Below are 12,441 nucleotides of genomic sequence, written 5' to 3'. Positions count from 1 at the left end.
TTTTTTGGTTGCACTGGGTCTTCATTGCTGCTCATGGGCTTTCTCTAGTTCCAGCAAGCAGAAGCTACCCTTCATTGTGGGGCACAGGCCTCCCATTGTGGGGCTCCTCTTGATGTAGAGCCCAGGCTCTCAGCCCACAGGATTCAGCAGTTGCAGCAGGTGGGTTCAGTGTCACGGTGCATGTGCTTAGTTGTTCTGAGGCATGTGGAGTCTTCCCAGACCAGGGACTGAACCGTGTCCCCTGTACTGGCAGGGAAATTCTTATCCGCTGTACTACCAGGGAAGTCCTGACAACTGTTCTCTGTCATCACACCTCATGCCTGGGCAGCCAGTTGTTCATCAACAGCTTCAGGATGGCATCACACAAAATTCTGGACCACTCTGCATAGCTCTCTCCTCCCCATGTTCTGCCTGATGAGTTTCAGCTGCCTCTTTTTCTCCATGGTTCCAGAATTGAACCCTCCCCACTCTGCTGGAATTCTGGAAGTGCTTCTGGATGGCAAGTCAGGGCAATCATATTTGTGATGGTCTTATTTGTGATCACTCTCTCAGGGACCACAGTCCCTTGTTGCCTGTTATCTAGTAAGCAAAAGCAGCTGTTTCCTAGGTTTTGTTCATTTTCCTAGTTGATTTGGGTGGGAGAGCAACACTGGAACCAGTGACCCCATATAGCTAGAGTCAAAAGTCCTCAAACAAATTTTTGAAGTTAGGGTCTTCATCTCCTAAAGGAGATTGCTCATATTCTGGATTCGAAATTTGATGAGTGTAGAACTTTACTGGGCCCAAAGGAGCAAGAAAAAAGGCTTCATGTGGGTAGGGTGGGCATCTAATATAGGCGAATGGCCTATGGATCATGATAAATAGTAGCAGATTACCCAGAGGGTAGGCTCCAAGAACAAGGGAAACATTGAGAGGTCTTCTTCTACTTCACACTTTTGCCTGTAGCCCACCTTGGGAAGGACAAGGGGCTTTCTTGATCTCTAGGTCCATCTATTTACGTGCCACTGGTCTTCTAAATGGAAGGTCCCCATATACCTCAAAATTACGTGGACTTCCCTGGTGGTCCAGTGATTAAGAATCTGCCTACCAATGCAGGGGACATGGGTTCAGTCCCTGGTCCAGGAAGATCCCACATACAAGGAGGTGACTAAGCCTGTGTATCACAACCACTGAACCCACACTCTAGAGCCCGTGCTCTGCAACCAGGGAAGCCAGCGCAATGAGAAGATCACTCTCTGAAGCTAGAGAAAGCCATGCACAGTGAATCCAGTGCAGCCAAAAATAAATAAACAAAATTTCAAAATGTATGTATCCAACCAACTTCTTCATTGTTTCCTCCAAAGACTGCTCCTCCTCCTTACGTTCCTTCTCTTTGGGAGAATCAGCAGCATTCACCTGCTGCCCTCCCTGAAACAGAAAGCTAGGCTGCCCCTTGCCTTCTCTTTCCTCCCTCAGACCTAGTTAGTCACTGATACCTGTCAGCCTGATGGCCTCCACTTTACCCACAATGAAGGCATCTTGTCCACCTGTGTTCTACTACATGCCTCATATAATAGGTCTTCAAGAGACAGTTGCTGATGGACTTGCCTGGTGGTACAGTGGGTAAGAATCCGCCTGCCAATGCAGGGGACATGGGTTCGATCCCTGGTCCCAGAAGATTCCGCATGCCGTGGAGCAACTAAAGCCTATGTGCCACAGCGACTGAGTTTGTGTGCCGCAGCTCCTGACGCCCGTGGGTCTCGAGCCTGTGCTCTGCAACGAGAGCAGTCGCTGCAGTGAGAAGCCTGCAGACCACGACGAAGTGTAGCCCCCGCTCTGCACAGCCAGAGGAAGCCTGCATGCAGCAACGAAGACCCAGTGCAAGCAAAAGTAAATAACAAACAAATGAGCAGATTACTGTCTAAAGAACGAGATAGTTACCGAGTGAAATCGATGAATAAACAGATCCTCACTGAGGGCTAAGGTCGTCTTCTTTTCAGATGAACAGCTATGATAGTCTAAAAAAGACAGCAGGTGAGAAACCCTCCAATTCACGGACCACAACTCTGCCAAAGGGGTTGTTCTAAAGTGCTCTCGGTTCTCATTATTCACTGGAGTTATGTTCTATGAAGTTGCCACAAATACTGAATTAGCAAATACCGAACCATTGCTCCTAAGGGAAAATACAGGATTAGGTTCCTGAAAGTCTCTGGTCACAACATGTTCATCAGCTAATCAGTACATAACCTTGTCTTGTGTGCATTTCTGTTTAAGGACACCTTACTTACTCTATCTCGCTGATTCATTAACATTGACGTCACAGCCACAGCATGCCAATGCACGTCTGGACAGTTTTATCTAACACACAGTGTTTTCTTCATAACACACATCAGCGTGTTCATGCCCAGAGGAGCATGACAGCACTTCAGCATTTTAAAAAACAAAATTGCCAACAAAAAGTGCAAGAATGCCCCCCCCAAAAGAGGGGGCACTAAATAGACTACAAACAGTACATCTTTTAGGGTAGGAGTTGACGCAGGAAGGCAGAGATCCCCATGCTCCACCTGAGCTGGGGATGAGAGCTGGGAGATTCAGATTTTTCACTTTTTGGTCCAGGCCCACAGATGATCACAAAGTACTGCAAGTGTTAATTTTGAACTTACAAATAAATTTCACCAAGTAGACAAATTGGCAAATCCAGAACCTGCAAATATAGAGCCTGGAAATGATGAAGATGGATCACAGAATTCCATCATGTCACTCCCTGCCTGAGCCCTCACTGCCTTATTCCTGCCACCGAGAAACTGAGCTTTGTCTACCCCACCTCAATAATAGAACCAGGTCTGCATATTTAACTTCTGAGCTTCCATGCTGGTCTCCTGTGCTTATTGAGGGGAGAAACTGTGTTCCTATCACATAATGCAGTGGCTGGCACATAGGAGTTATTTAATATATAGCAATTAAAAAAAATAAGTTAATAAACCAATAAAGTGAAAAAAAAAATAATGGTAGAGCTCAGGGTATCTAGGACAGATGACAGAGAAGCCATTGCTTTAAAACTGATTTCCAAGTTATTGTTAATAAATTGCCTGGGGTGAGTGCATACATCTATTTAACTGATTAATTAAACTTTAGTACCAAACTTGCCACCAAAAGAAATTGAAAAGGTAGTATTCTGTTGACCGGATCACACCACTCTTTGCCATACAGTTGGATTAGCTGGTCGAGCTGAATAAAGCACAATTCACTTTTACCCTGCTCTGTGGAACACTGATGACTTTGTCTAGATTAATTCTGTCTGATACTCCTGATTCTATTTACATTCCAGTTTCCCTTTGCTGTTTGTGTGGATTCCTGGCCAATATGTGCTGAGAGCTTTTGGTCTTCTTCCACTTTCTGTCCCGTGAATTTTAACCCCATTGTTCGATATTCATTTAAATAGTGAGTAGTGCCAAATGGGGGAAACTCCACGATTTTCAGTTTCAGTTCAGCTGTTATCTAAATAGGATTTGCAAATAATTTTCCAACCAAAGGATTCTTGGAAATGCTGGCCATTATATAGAGGGCTTTTGAATGGTTTGTTTCAACTTGATTCTTGTCAAATGAATGGCTTTTATTGTGTGTGACAGTCCCAGTGATCAGCGTAGTCATTCTCTCAACTCTCATTTTATTCGGGATAAAAAGGAAAGCATGTGTAGATATATAGTCTCTGAGGGTAATTCTCAAATCTCTATATACCACCAGTCATAAAATACTAGAGGCTTCCCTGGTGGCTCAGCGGTAAAGAATCCACCTGTAATGGAGATTTGGGTTCAATCCCTAAGTTGGGAAGATGCCCTGGAAGAGGGCATGGCAACCCACTCCAGTATTCTTGCCTGGTGAATCCCATGGACAGAAGAGCTTGGCAGCCTATATATAGTACTAGGGTCACAAAGAGTCAGACCCTCTCTGACTGAAGCGACTGAGCACCCACACGTCAAGTACTACGTTGCTTTGCTAAAGATCTCTCTCATACCTCTCCTCTCCATCCTTAGAGCCAGGTCCTAAGTCTAGGGCCCAGCTTTAACTCCCACATGGATGGGGGCAGACATTCACTTCTTAATTGTTCTTTCCTTCTTTCAATGTGTCCACTTCTTGCCCTCCCCTACCACGTCTGCCTTGAGCCCTGCTACGTTAATGCTCTAAAACAGATTTTGCTCTCTCTTTTGAGAGAGAGAGTTCTCACCAATGTGATGTGTGTGGTTGACTCTGTTCTCATAGGTTACCTCTGGAGATTTTCAGGATTAAGTGATTCCGGGCCAAGAAACAAAAGCATAATCATCTCATTCCCCAGATGGATATGGATGAACACTGGTAATAAAATCAGGTCTAACTCCAAGAGGAGACAGTAGAGAAGAGCCAGGCTGGGTCTTTAAGTAATCCCACATGAGATGACACCATACTTTAATGTTGTATCAAGGTCTCGGGCTGCTTATCTCATCACTACTATCTGGACAGTTGGACAGGTTCTATTGGGAAACTGATTTTTTCTTTGTTTCTATGCTTCTGCACTAGTAGGTTCAGTATTAAACATATGAGACCTTTCGTTTGAAAAAATCAAGATGCAGATTTCATCATTCCTGCACTAAAAACAACTGTGCTCCCTCTCTGCTGAAGAGCAAATCCCTGAGCTCTACCTGAACTTTATGGCTAATGAGCCCAGCTGGTCTCTGTGGCGTTCCTAAGTCTCAATTATCTGCTTCATTCAGATTACCAACCTCAGTCTTGCTCACAGGCCCCCTGGCCATCTCCATGCTGTGGAGCTCATATGGGCCCCTGTCCTGGAAAGTGAAAGCGTTAGTTGCTCAGTTGTGTCCAACTCTTTGCGACCCTATGGTCTGTAGCCCGCCAGTGAATTCTCCAGGCAAGAATACTGAAATGGGTTGCCATGCCCTCCTCCAGGGGATCTCCCCCACTCAGGGATTGAACCCGGGTCTCCTGCACCGCAGGTAGATTCTTTACCATCTGAACCACCAGGGAAGCCCCCCTATCCTGGGAGCCTCTCTTTAAATTCCTTGAAGTCCCCACTTCCAAGGCCTTTCTTTGTTGCTAGTCCCTATCTCTGAACTCCTGTGGTCTGTAGCATTCTATTTTGATGCTTATATTATTCAGTAATACTTTTTATGTTCTTAACTCTTTCATATATTTTTATCTGAACTGTAAGCTCCTGGGGATTCAGGACTTATTTTAAGCCAGCACTGTCCGATAGAAATACACAATGTGAGCCACAAATGCAAGCCTCAAATGTAATTATAAATATTCTAGAAGCCAGATAGAAAAATAAACAGGTGAAATTAATTTTAATAGCATATTTATTTAACCAAATATATCCAAAATATTATTTCAAATGCAATCAATTATTAATGAGATACCTTACATTCTTTATTTCATACCAAACCTTGGGAATCCAGTGCACAGCACATCTCAGTTTGGAGTGGCCACATTTTGGGTGCTCAGTGACCCTTTGGGGCTAGTGGGTACCATACTGAACAGCTTAGCCCTTGATATCCCACATGGTTGGGTGATGGTGTAACATATACAGAGAATGTGAGTCAATACATTGCTGTCACACTGGAAGAATGTCTCCGGCAAAAGTTTCAGTCCTTGACCCTTCTCTGTTTATTATTTTTATTGTTGGCCTGGGTTGTGCAGTGGTTAAGAACATCCACTCTGCTACAACGTATATATAGTTAACAATACTGTACTTTAACATTTGAAAAGCAGGTAGACTTCATGTTATGTGTTTATTACCACAATAAAAAAAAAACCTAGAACATCTGCTCTGAGTCCGAGTGAACTTAATTTCAAATCTCAGTACTACCAAACTACATATGTGAATGTGGGCAAGTTAATTTTCTTCTCTTAACTCTGGTTTCATCATCCATAAGTGGGGATAATTACACCCACCTCAAAGGAGTGTTGTGAAGAGTAAATGAGATACTGTCTGTAAAATGCCTTACCCCAGTACACAGAACACATCGAGCCCTTAAAAATACGGGTTTTTACCACCATCATTATCACCATGAAGGGGTATTTATTAATATGGCAGATGAGATAATTCTGGGAAAGACAGGTTAAGTTAAAGAATCAGAAAGCTTTCCCCAGATTGGATGCACTGGGTTGAATAAAGCAAGCTGAAATTTCTGTAGATCAGTGAAAGTACTGCATTTAGGTTAAAAAGATCCAACTACGCAAAAATAAGCTTGTAGCTGAATTGTAGTTCATGTGAAAAGAAACAGTTATTTTATAAGTTGAAATTTAAGTTAATTCTATAAATTAAAATTTATATTTGACTAAATATAGTTGGGATAAAATTATACCTTTTCATTACATATTTATATATTTATATATTTCATTACATATTTAATGTAAAATGCAAATAGCACAAAAGGGTATAAAGAAAAATGTTACAAAAATCTCCCTCTGAGAACTTCCTTTTCCTACTCCTTAGATGTAAGGAGCCACCTTCTTACGTGTCCTTCCAGCAATGCCTGGTGCCTAAATAAACATATATCTGTTTATCGTTTAAAAGTTTTAACACTTACTGGGATAGACTGTTATTCTCTTGTGCAACTTACTTGAAAAGGGGTTGAAACTAAAGCTGGATTAAAGGTCAATATTATTCATAAATGGGATGTGTCAACTCCAAACTTTAATTTGATTTTAAGCTTCAAAAGAAGTAGGCTAATGGTAAAATAAAGTAAATAGTCCAATGCTATTTAGAACTTGTCAAACACATCTGGGATTTTTCACTTTCATATGGACACTATCTTTTAAGAAAAACACTGACAAACTGTATGTGTCTGGTGGAGACTGATTAAGGGGACAGAGAATTCAAAACCATTGGCAAGCTGCAGGACCACTGGATGTTTAACCGGAAGCAGGAAAATCCCAGAGGAATGTGCCAGCTGTTTGCGTGGGAGGAAGAGCAGTCCTAACCACCTCAAGGAGCACTGTCGGGACTCCCTGGGGCTTCAGTGGCTGAGAGTCTGCAATCCCAGTGCAGGGGGCCCAGATTCGATCCCTGATCAGAGAGGTAGATTCTGCATGCCACAACTAAGACCCAGTGCAGACAAATAAATAAATTTAAAAAAACATTTTTTTTTTTAAAAAGGAGCAGTGTCGGAGCAGAACCAAGTTTCTAATCCTAGTGTTAGTCACTTAGTCATGTCCGATTCTTTGTGACACCGTGGACTGAAGCCCACCAGGTTCCTCTGTCCATGGAATTCTCCAGGCAAGAATGCTGGAGTGGGTAGCCACTCCCTTCTCCAGGAGATCATCCCAACCCAGGGATTGAACTTGGGTCTCCTGCATTGCAGGCAGATTCTTAACCATCTGAGCCACCAGGGAAGCCCCAAGTTTCTAATAGTTGGAGGCATATTTTTGAGTAAGTAAAGACTCTTGTGGAGATAAATGAGATAATGCATGTAAAAGGGCTTTTAAAGTTGTCACCACTGAGGACAATTATTTCTAAAAATTCAAAAAGTCTGAAATCTGAATGGACAAATTTCACCCAGTTTGACCCCCGATTACTTCAGACGTTCACGGAGAGAGTGGCGCCTCATTAGCAAAAAGAATTGCCATGTTCTTCAAAGCGTTTCATTCCTATCTCAGTGTGACTTATTTTGTATCTCTGAGCCTGGTTCATTGCTTGGCACAAAGCAGATCAAAGTGCAAGGAAGACAGGAAGGAAGAGGCGAGGGAGGTGGGAAGGAAGGGAGAAATGAATAAATGATATTGATCCAACATTTTCCATTTTCTTTATGATTTTTCCCTCCCACTCCCTTGCCCATCTATTTTGCATTCTCCTTCTGCCTGGACTCCTCACACACACCACTCTAGTTCTCTACCCACACCTCCCTCTTCTCTCCCACTAGATTTGAAGATGGTTCCTTCTCATCTCTGAAGGGCATGTTATTGTCTGGTTAAGCTCCTCAGCTAGGGGCTTCATCTTGTACTTCAGAAAATCAAAGTGCAAGTGGTGGATTTTCCCCAAACGTTCTAATTCATTTACTGCATTTTCTAGGTTTCTGCACTCTCTTTGGCTTTTTTTTTTTTTTTTTTAACTTCAAAGGCCTAGTGAGTGAAGGTGTTTCCAAATACTGGTTGAAAGGTACTCTCACCGTGATCTCTTCCATTTCAAGTGTTTTAACCATAACCTCTAAGTGTCCACTCTGGTCCAGCCTTTCACAACCAAACAGCTCCCTGGATTCTGTCTCTGACATCTCCCCAGTAAGAAAACAGTGGCCTTTGTCAAGATCCCATCGTTTACGAGATAAGCAAACCTAAGCAAGCCAGCTACCTTATTCCTCATTAGATGGAATTCTACTGCTCACCTCCCAGAGGTTGTGCAAGCTAAAGGAGAAAAATCTATGCGAAATCTATCAAGTGTTAGTTTTTTGTTTCCTATCCTTTGCTTGCTGCTGCTGCTGCTAAGTCACTTCAGTCGTGTCCGACTCTGTGTGACCCCATAGACAGCAGCCCACCAGGCTCCCCCGTCCCTGGGATTCTCCAGGCAAGAACACTGGAGTGGGCTGCCATTTCCTTCTCCAATGTGTGAAAGTGAAAAGTGAAAGGGAAGTTGCTCAGTCATGTCTGACTTGTAGCGACCCCATGGACTGCAGCCTACCAGGCTCCTCCGTCCATGGGATTTTCTAGGCAAGAGTACTGCCACCTAATTCAGGCCTTCATTTCCTCTAATTCAAATATGCATTAACAAGGACTTCCCTGGCAGTTCAGGGGATAAGACAATGCAGGGAGGGTAGGTTCTAGCTCTGGTCTGGGGAGCTAAGATCCCACATCTCCAGGCCAAAAAACCAAAATACAAAACAGAAACAATATGTAACAAATTCAATAAAAACTTTCAAAATGGTCCACATCAAAACAAACAAACAAAAATCTTAAAAAAAAGAAAAGATGCATTTGCCGCTCAACTATTCTCCCTGGCTCTAATCTCTGCCTCCACCTACAACCTACTGAATATGCAAGTGCCAGAATGATCTTCTAAGTCTCAGACTATGTTGCTTTAAGGGGCTTCTCTGGTGGCTCAGACAGTAAAGAATCTGCGTGCAATGCAGGAGACCAGGGTTCAATCCCTGGGTCAGAAAGATCCCTTGAGAAGGGAATGGCTACCCACTCCAGTATTCTTGCCTGGAGAATTCCATGGACAGAGGAGCCTGGTAAGCTACAGGCCATGGACTGAAAAAGAGTTGGACACAATTGAATGACTAACACTTTCACTTTCATGTTGCATTTAAAATGCTTAATAGCTACCTCTGGCTAAGAAATAGAATCTAAACTTCCAAGCACTCATTCTGAAACCTTCCCTGGTCTAAGGTTAAGAACTGTGACACCCTTTGTCTCCCAAATGTAACCCTCCTTCCAAACAACCAGGACTCTTCCCTTCCCTCCTTGGTCTGGCTTCACCTACTGAAAGCCTACTTATCGTTCTAGCCCAGTTTAAATGAACACGCTCCTAGTATACCTTTTCTAAACCCCCCAAAGAATCTTTCCCTGCTGGAACTGCCAGTGTTTGCTTTCTACTTCTATTACAATGGCATCTCTCCTGATAGACTGTACATGACTTGAAGTCATGGACTGAACCCCAGCCATCTTTATGTTCATCATAGAGCTTAGCACTGGGGTTTACGCATAGTAGATACTCAAAGTTACATCTAATGATACATTCTTGAATTTTAAAAAATATCACTAGATGATATCACTAGCATTGTGTCAGTTGCTATGGCAGCTACAAAAAGCCTTGCCCTTGTCCCTGACTAAATAAACGAAATATTGTTGAGCTCACAAAGCAACCATGTAAGAGCAATGTGTAAGAATCTAGAAGACACTGCTTTGGGAAAGACCTGCAGGGTGCTTCCTTCATTCCTTCTCCTGGAAAGAAAAAAAAAGAAGAAAGGAATAAGAATCTATGATTATATACTAAGTTCTTAGTTCACTTAGTGTCTACACAGTTGTATATAAAGATATTTGAAAGGCTTTGTGTACATTTTTAAATTTATAACTTGCTTTAGAAATGACAGAAACATAAGAAATTTTATCTTGGAATAAATACATTTGCTAAAATTGAGGCCAAATACATTGCACAACTGATCTCAAAGTATTCTAATTTTAGGTCTGGCCACAAGAGAAAAATGTTTACCATGGACAAGAAAACATCGTTTTCTCTCTGGTTAGCAGAATTTAGGGCATCGACTCTAAAAAGACAAGCTCAATCAACTTACAATGTATTTTTCAGGTTATTTCTATACTATACACAACCTAAGTTATTAAACGTTTAGAATTACAAAAAAGCACAAAAGGACTCTGTGCTGTTCCAGAAAGCACATGCCAAGTGGGTAGGGATTAGAGATGGAATGAAGAAGTGGCTGGGTTAGTGGAAGGAGAGGATGGAGGGAGATGAGGATGCTCTCAGTGAATCTTTGAAAGTTCACACTGAGATCAAGTGCACAGCTGGCTGAACAGGCTGCGCAATGAAGCTGGGATCCACTGAGTGTCATCAGGTGTGAGGTCAGAGCTCTCAGGCCCAGGTCCTGGACACTGATCTACAAAAAAGTCTAAGAAGAGGTATGGGTTAATGTCTACAGCACTGAAATAAAAGTCTATTTTCTGACTTCCAAGAGCTTGTGAGCAACAGACAAAAGAGGGAAAAGACTGAGCTGCACAGGAGATGGCTAGGGTTCACTCTGATTTGAGGTCAGGAGGCTGGCGTTTCAGACTTAGAGCAAAAACACATATTTTCAGAAGTTTTTAAAAATTAATTCATTCCTGACATAAGCATGAACCTTAAAGGGTACTTATATTTGCCTTTGAATAAGCACAAACTATTGAAGAAAGAAATGCAACCCACTCCAGTATTCTTGCCTGAGAAATTCCATGGGCAGAGGAGCCTGGTGGGCTATGTATTCCATGGGGTCAGAGTCAGACATAGCTTAGCTACTAAACAACAATAAAGCAGGTACTATCTGACATGTCCCATGGGTGTTAAAATATTTAATGGGCTCTTGCATAATTATGTTTTGAGTTTTTACAAATAAAACCTTAATCAGGACCACAGATATTCTGCAGAATTTTTTTCATCACACTGGATGTTATTGTTTGTTAATATAACTGATTTCCCCTCATTGAGCATATACCTGAACATAGAACCTGTCTTGAAAATTGTAGGGTTTGCATCATGTAAACTGTCTCTCTTGTCCTGGTACCAGGGACCTCATTCTGCTATCCCACTGGCTCCAACCCTCTTTTCTCTGGCCATGTGTAATCCTCTCAAGTACATGCTTTCGGTGATTTAAGTGCCCACATACTTTGAAATTATTTCTTTTCTTATTGCACCATCACATAACCTGCTGCCACCTTACATCAATGATTTCTGCTAATTACTATAGGACAGACTGCAACTTGACACACCAAATTAAAACAATCCATGCCAAGGTGTGAAGGAAAGATCAAATGTCCCATCCATTCCTCTCCCCCCTCCCTTACTCTCACACAAGCAAATCTCTAACTCTCCCAGACACCCACTGTTTAAATAAGCAAATGAACGAATATCTGGAATCAGGAAATGTAACCAGGCAATTAGTGGAAGGTGAGGCAACGTGATGAGGATGACAACTCTGGGCATTGGGTGGGGTGAGAAGCCTTAGTGACACCCTTCCATCACACTGCTTGCACTGGGGCTTCTCCATGTTCCTCTCACCCGGTTGCAAGGGGGTATCAAGAACATCTGCCAATGTTGCAGATTGATTCTGGAGAGGAGTCTATGGGGAATGGTAGATAAAGGGGGAAAAACCCCAAAAGTGCAGGGCTCTTTAATGTCTGAGAGTGTTCAGAACACTTTATAATTGTGATCCCATTAAATGCATTTAGAACAATTAAGTCCCTTTTATAACGAAAGCCAACAGTAGGCATTATAATGTATCCATTCTCTATATACTGCATTAGTTTTTAATCTGCAGTGAGGCTGTCTCTGCAAATCAGTCTTAACTTCTTATCTTTACTGTCTCTAATCAGGTTGTAACATCTGTCGTTTTTATTCTTCCTCCAAAAGATAGAGCCTTCTTTCTTTTCTCTCCCTCTCTGAGATGTGAATCGTATTTATTTTTGCCTCAGAGTTGAAGAATAGTTTCTGAGATATAATCCTTTTCTTCACTCTCCTAACATTTCCATTGAGAACTACTCTCGTGTTCACAGCCAGGTTGAAGGACACTTTTGGTCGCATTTTGAAGTTTCCTAAGATGACTCTTGGCTCCTCTTGGCCAAGCTCTTCTTGACTCAGTGCTCCTCTGGGCTGCTGTCGGTACGGACGATGGTATGGACGTTGCCATTTACAGAGAAGGCCCGTGGGCCCTCGAGTGAACTAGTGACTAGCCCGAGCCTGGGGGCCCCAGCTCTCGCGGCAGGAAG

Source organism: Moschus berezovskii, chromosome 12 (genome assembly GCF_049115385.1).
Source record: "Moschus berezovskii isolate FMDL1 chromosome 12, NW_MosBer_1.0, whole genome shotgun sequence".
NCBI lineage: Eukaryota > Metazoa > Chordata > Mammalia > Artiodactyla > Moschidae > Moschus > Moschus berezovskii.
This window is presented reverse-complemented; position numbering follows the sequence as displayed.